Source organism: Castanea sativa, chromosome 12 (assembly GCF_040712315.1).
Source record: "Castanea sativa cultivar Marrone di Chiusa Pesio chromosome 12, ASM4071231v1".
NCBI lineage: Eukaryota > Viridiplantae > Streptophyta > Magnoliopsida > Fagales > Fagaceae > Castanea > Castanea sativa.
Window position 1 is genome coordinate 26,788,036 of NC_134024.1, and position 8,768 is coordinate 26,796,803.

Consider the following 8,768-nt stretch of genomic DNA (forward strand, 5'->3'; position numbering starts at 1 on the left):
TGTTTTAGCATAAAGCAATGTTAGGAGCATTCAAGTTCTGTTTTGATTTACATTATAAGGATTCTATACATACCCCCATAGGAGATGTACATGTACTGACCAAAACTGAACGGAAAAAGGGAGGGAGTAATGAATGATTGATACACTCATATTTGAGGATATGAAGCCATCCTTATTGCCAATAATGGGAAAGATAATTAGAGCAAAGAAGGAATATACATTAAGACAAGAAGCTTTGAGCAGAAATTAACTTTGGACCAATATAGTAGTAGTAGGCTGTCTTTATCGTATATGTATGTCAGATAAATTTCTTCAAATGTGTTAGGATGGTTACAAGCTTCAAGAATAATATTGAAATTTGCTTCATTTCTCCTTGAATAACTCCTGGCCATGTGAGTTTTCAACTTGCATGCTACTTCAACATCATTTTGCTGCCACCTGATTCTTCAAAGATTGTTGACATCTAGTTTGCCAATTGCTTCTTCTTTAACACTTAGATAACCACTTGTCAATTGCAAATTACATCTTAACAAAGATGGGCGCCATAAAATGTAGTGCCAGAATCAAAGCAAGTTAAAGTCGATGAGGATATTTACCTGACAATAATTTTGCCATTAGAAACTCAAGTTTTATAAACTTGAGATTGTTAAGGAACTCGAGATTCTAAGACTTGAGTTCTATGTGGATTAAAATTTCATGACAGCATTGCAACACATGGAACTCGAGTCTCTTAAGCTTGAGTTTCAACAGTAACGTAGAGGCTAAGAGACTCGAAATGCTAGTTTCCTTAATAGTTTCAGAAACCTATTAAGTAACGAAAATATTAGTAAATTGGTGTTAAATGGCAAAACAAATCTGTTAATATTGTTGGGTTCTAAGACTTTAGGCTTATTGGTGAATTGGTAAAGGCTTTAAACCTTTATTCCAATGCTGGAATTGCTCAGAATTCTAATTTGAATAATAACTCCAATGCTAAAGTTGCATCTAAAAAGCTTTGGATGCAAAAGGCTTGATCTAATTGAGTCTTTCTGACATGGTCCATGTGCTTTATCGCTTTTATCTTTGTGACCATTCTTCCTTGTTATTTTTTTGTTTCTTTGTCTTTCTAGGACTTGCATTGCATAACATTCATGCATTTCATTCTAGGATGTTTTTGTTATTTTTTTCAAAAAATAAAAAATAAAAGGGAAGCAAAATGTGTTTTGCATTTTTTTTCTTGGATTTGAAATCAAGGTTGGCCATATTATCTTTACATAACATGTTTATGTACTTTGTTTAGCTTGAATGAGCTTATTTTATTGCACTTTATTAGTTTGAACTTTGTAGTGCATGTTGTGTAGGAAGATGTTTACAGTTTTTGATCACATGATCTTGATCTTGAATTCACATGCCTTTGATTGTCGGACTTGATCTTAATGAGAAAAGCGTAAATAATCATTTCACCACTGTTTACTAGCCAATCATAAACACCTTAGTGCATATCGTAAGATTTTGTGCTCAAGAAAGTGTAGCACATGCATAAAAAGAACATAAGGTGTAGCCTTGGTTTAAATGATAAAATTAGTGTGTACATTATTTGACTATAATTAAATCAATCAAGTAAAATTGGTGTGTACATTATCCCGGCTAATTCTTAATAAGTTTCTGATCAAATAAAATTAGTGTGTACATTATGAGGCAATTTCAAGAAACTTACATGATTGCAAGCTTTTATTTTAGGAGATGTGGGAGTTATATGATGTAACTCTTTAAGGGATAGTTTCTTTTAAATGTATGTGATGGATTCTGTAGAAATTGTATTTTAAGCTTTTGCTAGTTGCACACACTATACAAGTTACTCTTTGCTAAACTTTATACATGTTATTGTGTGTGATCTTGGTTTGGTCAACCAAGTTTGAAAATTGCTTGAGTTTTATGCGAAACATGTTTGCTATTTAGGATCTTAAGGATAATTGATGGAAACTTTAAATTTTGGGAAAACTGGGATCAAAACAAGTGTTTTTGAAAAGCATTTCATCTCATACTCATACATCTTATTCATAAAATTCAATGCTTTGAGGAGTTTCTGCATAAAATTGTTTTGATTTTTTTTAAAAAAAATTTCCCATAATTTCGATCGATCGAACTTGTTTCTCGACCAATCGAAATTGCGATTAAAATTTTGGTCAGCCTCTGTCTGTTTTGATCGGTGTTCGATCAGTTCTGGATCAATCGAAGCATTTTCGATTGATCAACACTAGTTTTCGATCAATCGAATGTCGTATAGAGAATTTTTTTAAAACCTTTGTTTCTCACGTGTTCAAACGCTTTTCGAACTTTTTAAACTTTTCTCTCTATCCAATCGGTCAAGGCTTCCAATCAAGATTTTTGTCGTTTTCCTCCGATCTTTTTGCAAGGTTTTCCTCTCCCAAGGCCGGTAAGACCATATTAACCTTCATTTTTCATTTGTTTTCATTTTTCATGCATTAAATCATGCATTGTTTTGGAATTTTCGAACATAAGGATTTTTTGGGATTTTTGTTGAATCAAACCTTTTCTTTTAAAATTGATCATTGGGTTTTTGTTGTGGGATGCTATGAACATGATTCTTATGAATTAATTTGATCAATTTGGTGGTTTGTGACATATTGGAAATTCTAGGGCTTGAAACTACTCGGTTTGGGGATTTTGTTCAATTGGATTTAATTGGATGAAATTGGCTTGTTAGATTGATTAATTTGATCATTATAATGTATTATCTATCTTGTTTAATGATCAATTGGTCAAATTTCTTGAAAATTGTACAAGTGGTTTTTCGAAATTTTGGGATTTTTGATATAAACTCTAAGCTCAGCCAATTTTGTGTCTTTAAAGTTAAATTGAACTTATTCTCACTGCATTAGATCATGCATCATTTAATTGTACTATTCATGCATCATATAGATTATTATTTTCTATATTGTTTTGTGCTAACTTGCAGTCTGCCTTTGGTTTTTTGTTTTTCTCCTCTTTTGGTTCTGTCTGTGTATCTTGTCCTATCCATAGCACCATGCCTAGGAAGACTAGAGCCAATAGGAAAGCCTCTTCTTCTTCTGCTCCTTCCTTTGAGAGCGATGGGTTTCTTAGTGAGAAGAACCAGGAGACGTATAAGACCTTGAACCTTTTTAGGAACTTCTAGGCTGAGAGAAAGGTTATTCTAGATGAGATTGATCCTGAGATTATGAGAAACTTTAAGCGTAGGGGTTGGTTATCATTGCTGGATATTTCCCATCGCCCTTCGGCTACCTTGATCGGAGAGTTCTACTCGAACCTCTCGGTCCACTCTTATGATTCTAACACTCTTGTGAGAAGTTGGATACGGGGTGACGAGTACACCATTACTCCTTCAGTAGTGTCTATTGCTTTTGGGGTGCCACTAGTTCAGCATCATGTGTATCCTTACGATGAGTCTCCTCCTCTTGATGACATCATGCCATACATCACTGGTACTTCTATCCAGTAGGGTTCTGATCCTCAAATCACGTCTGCTGAGTTGACTGAGATTCATTATCTTTTCTTCAGGATTGCTTGTCATTCTTTGTGGCCTATCTCTCATTTGCACACTATTCCTATTGAGAGATGTGCATTTTTGTATGCCCTTGTTACCGATGCTTCTATGAGTTCTCCTCATCTTTTCATTCGTTTTTTGATTGAGGTTCATCAGAGAAATTCTGTTTCTCATACTCTTTTGTTCCCTATTTTTATTCATCAGATTCTTTTGCATTTAAGTTTAGAGAACTTTCCCTCATCTGAGCCTATTCATATAATTGCTCCTATAGGTGCCACCTTTCTTAGGCTGAGGGGTGCTCAAATGAGAGCAAGCTCTAAACAACCTAGGGTTGAGTCTTCTGGTGTCGCTCCTCCTCCTCCTCTCTCCTCTACAGGTGATACTTCTACTGAGGCGTCTGTCAATCCTGCTGCTATTGCTAATGTTCCTCCACCTTCTACTTCGGATGATTCCGACATTCGTCATATGTTGGAGATTGCCATGACCGTTCAGGCGAATCATGGTCAGCTTTTGGTGGATATGCTTGATGAGCTTCGTGCGAGTGGATTTGGAGAGTATTAGACGGCCACCTCCTTTTGATGATGAGTGAGTGCTCTTTGGCAATTCGTCACAAAAAGGGGGAGTACATATGTTGTAGAGAGGTGTCTTTGTTGTTAGGGGGAGATTTTTGTTGTTTTGGAGCTATGGAGTTTTTTAGATTGTATCTAGATGCTTCATGATGTATTTATATTTTTGGCTCATGATGTATTTTGTTTGGGTTGTCCATGATAGGGGAAGATACTTTGATGTTATATGTTTCTCGTTTCACATTATTTTTTGGTTTATATTTATGAGGTTATTCATGATATATGTCTATATTTTGTGCTATGTGAAATCAAGAAGTTATATTTGTTTACTTATATTTTTCACACGTGTTTATGTGTTTGTTAAGTGTTACAGGAATATACAAGTTGATTTAGTCATACTACTGTCTACACTTGCAACTGATAGATAGTAGTTAAGTTGAATTTATTGTGTTGGGCAATGATTTTGTAACGGACTGTTTTTGTAACTTTGAGCATTTTGTTTAAGTTTGTGTTTTGTCACGGATTACCAAAGGAGAAGTTTGTTGGGTTCTAAGACTTTAGGCTTAAATGTATTAGAACTTCAATTTGTAATGTTGGCAAACCATGATCAAAACGATTAGTCTTATTTTAGACTTGCTCAAAGTATGTTTAAGTTGTAAAGTTGGAATCGAGTGTACTGCAGGATTTACTGTGTAAATCTACTTGGCTCCATCGATCGAAAATTAGACTCGATCGATCGAAACTCATGCAAATTGTTTTTCTGCAGAATTTTCCAACTCAGCCCAAGCCCAGTTTTACGTATAGGGTTTTATGTTTTGCCCTAGGTATAAAAGGGAAAACTCTAGCCACGTTTTATGGATTCTTTTTATGTTGTGTGTGTGAATCTTTTGTGAGATCTAGAGGTGTTTGCTTTCACATACACTTAGGGTTATCAAGATTTAGATTGATGTCAAGAGCTTGATGATCAATTCAGTTGCAGATTCAAGAGCTTAAAGATATACAAGTGGGAGTGCTTGTGCTTGCTGGGAATTCAAGAAAGACGTAGTCTGTGGACTCGAAGTTGTCACGTGGTCGTAGTAGTAAATTTCTTACTCGAGGTAGCACTAGGATGTTAGTGGTCTAAGTCGCTTTTGTGTAAATTTCAATTCTTTCATAGTGGATTCAATTTTACCTTGAGGATAGTTAGGTTAAATTTTCCCTAGATTTTTTACCGGTTTGGTTTTCCTGAGTTATCATATTATTGTGTTCTTTATTTTCCGCACTTTACAATGATATGATTTATATGTGTTAACCTAGATCTGCATAATTTACCTAAATTAATCACTTGGCTAAATAACTAGGTTAATCTAGTTGTGTGTAAGAGGTCTAAAAATGTACAAATATCATTGGGTCAAATATCAATGTGCTTAATTTGTAAGTACGAACTAAAGGGTAAAATATCAAATAGCATGAAAGAGTTTTTGAAGCATGGAAGTTTCTGTTATTATTAAGGTAGAAGTCCCCTTACATTGATTTCAACAACTATATAAGAAGCAAGTGCATTTTTGAAAACCAAACAAGCAAATGAAGAAAAATTACATTATTAGCCTGTGAATCTCTTAATCAACTGATCAAGGAGAGTAAGGTATTGCAACAAGCTCGAGAGGAATTTTCTTAAACAGAGTGAGTGCATTAACTTCAGTCACGTCCAAGTCTCTCTCTTGTGCATTAGCAGTAGGCAACTTCCAATCAAACCAGCATAAAAGGTTGGCAATAACATATTCTGCTATAGCAACACTAAATGACATTCCTGGGCACCCCGATCAACTCGAAGTCTAGGCCTTTGAAATCAACTTGATTGTCTTGGAATCTATCTGGGACGAACTCTTCTGGCCTATCCCATATTTTAGGGTTTCTTTGGATTGTGAATACATTGATCAACACTCTTGTTTTGGGTGGAATATCATAACCTCTCGAGGTAGCAGAGGAAGTGGTGGATGCAGTCTCAAATTTCCTTTGAGGATACATTTCAAGTAATTCATCTGATTAATATCTTCAACTTCTATATGTGACTTTGTACACACAACTCTTCTTATCTCTTCTTGTGCTCTCTTCATTATACTAGGACTTCTTATGAGCTCTGCCATTACCCATTCCAAAGCTATTGATGTAGAATCAATTCCACCAACAAACATGTCCTGAAATATTTTTGACAAAAATAAGACTTCTTTTTTTTTTTTGGTGAAAGACGATTCATTAATAAAAACAAGAAGAAAATAAGACTTCAAATGTGTGTCCGAGCATTTGCTTGTGTTTCTCTTTGTTTGTGCTTTAGATAGTGTGTGAGCATGTGTGTCTCATATATATATATATATATATATATATATATATATATATAGAGAGAGAGAGAGAGAGAGAGAGAGAGACCAGTAGTAGTGCTTTGAGATTTTTATGAGTGAGCTCAAAGTCAAGCTTGCCACTCTTTCGAAGTTCGAGCAGACTATCCACAAAATCATTCTTATTAGGCAGACCATTGTCAACTTTCATTATCATATGTTGTTGAACCACTTGGTCGAGAAAAGCATCTATTTCTCCAAAAGTGGATTTTAAACTTGGTATAAATCCTGTAAGAACATCAATCCATCTCAAAGTAGGGAAAAAATCTCCCAAACTGAATGCTGCAAGTACCACCATCACCCTTCTTGGGAGCTCACCAATCTTGCTCTTACCATTGTCTTCAAATTTTTGTCCAAATAAACATCTAGTGACTATATTTTTCAAGGTTGCAATTATTATCTCACTTAGGTTGATAGAAATCCCTTTTAAGCATGAGTCACGTATCTTTTTGATTGATACTTCAACTTCTTCTTCCCTTACGTATTGGAAAGATTGCACTCTTTTGAGGCTCAAAAGTTTGAGGACACAAATTTTCTTAGCTTGTCTCCAATACTCGCCATATTGTGAGAATGCTACATCTGTAGATCCATAATATAAGAAATTGGCAGCCGTGGTTTCCGGCCGGTTTGAGAAAATAATATCATTTTTCTTAATGATTTCTTTGGCCATATCTGCAGATGACACCACAATTGTTGGAGCACAACCCAAGTCTAAGAACCTTATAGGGCCATACTTCTTAGATAGGGCATGAAGGGAACGGTGTGGGAGTGTGCCTAGTTGGTGAAGGTTACCAATAATCGGTAGCTTTGGTGGGGATGGTGGAAATTTTGGTTTGCCACTTCTGAAATACTCGAAAATGTAAACAAAAGAGAGGAGTAAGACAAAAAATAAGAGGACATGAAAGGGAGTTTTGTGTAACTCCAGCCATGATTGTTGCAACTATGGTAGAAGAGCCATTTCCTCTCAACAATGGTAGACAACAACTGTTTTTCACAATGCAAATAACAACCCTGCTCCCTAGTTATATGGAAAACTTTTCGAGTTTCACCTTCTCTAGTTAATTGTGTGAATTAATATGTAAAATAATAACGAATGGATTAAGAAATTAATTTGTTTTATTCGCTTATTTGCTTAAAGTTAATTTTACCTCATTTTTAAACAAATAAGCTTTCCATTGTCAACTTTTATTTAAGAAAATAAACTAAAATTGGATTATTTGGCCGGTGACGTGCAATTCTCTACTTAGTAAATGATTCCTAAAAATGTTTTCCTATTTTGAGACAATTCTGAAAACTATAGCAGTACTGTACTATTACGTTTTTTTTTTTTTTTTTTTTTTGATTCAAAGTATTGCGTTTTCCTATACTTTCCGAATCTTGCTTATCTTCTTCTTCTTCCTCTTTTTTTTTTTTTTTTTTTTGGATGAAGCTTATGCTATTAGACTGCACGCTACTGCTATGCTATATATGTAGTCAGCAAAGTTCTTTATTTTTATAACAAACGTACACCATGGAACTTAAACTTAGATTTTTTTTGAAACCGAACTTAAACCTAGATTGAGAAGTGATTCAAATCCTCCGCTATTTTGTTTCCTTATATAATTTGTACTTATAAGTGGTTATACTTAACAAGTAAGAAAAAAAAAGTTACTTATAAATATTCTCGACAATATGCTGAGCATGTCACATTCAATATAAAACTGATTTGAGTTATAATGGGAAGCTTAAAAGTGCTAAGCACTGTTAAGGATTGTACTGATCCTGCGATCCAAAACATCAAGTCAGTCTAAATTCAGACACAAGAGATAGAGATCAAGTTATATCCGGCAGCCACAACAAATAGCAATCCGAAGTCTGTCTTTTTCCTTAAGTTAATTTGTTTCTGATAGTCAGTCTGTATCTTAGGTGAAAGAATTGTTTACATCTCAGTAACTTTGAAATTTCGATTCTATGATACGTGTAAGCATGATATTATAAACTACAATTGGTAAGGAAGAAAATTATCTCATATCTGTTCTCCTACAAGCACAAATGGTTACTTAAATTAATCCCTCCGTCACAATCTTGAACGTAATGGCAACAACAACATCAGACACCAATACGAAAGGATATGGACTGTGGTTGCGGAGAGTGGAGACTGAGGAAAGTATACAAAAATGATAAAAAAGCAAAAAATACACGGGGAAATCAAAATCGTATAAAGAACAAAATATGAAAACAAGAGCTTTTCCCTTCAGAAAAAATAAAAAACAAAGAAAGAAAACAAGAGTTTTCTATTAATATATATATAAAACAGAAACT

At 34.5% G+C, this 8,768-nt stretch overlaps 1 pseudogene; it reads right to left on the reverse strand.

Moving 5' to 3' along the window:
• Positions 1–5,702: 5,702 nt before the first annotated feature.
• On the reverse strand, positions 5,703–7,425 carry LOC142618546 (phenylacetaldehyde oxime monooxygenase CYP71AN24-like; annotated as a pseudogene).
• Positions 7,426–8,768: the final 1,343 nt, after the last annotated feature.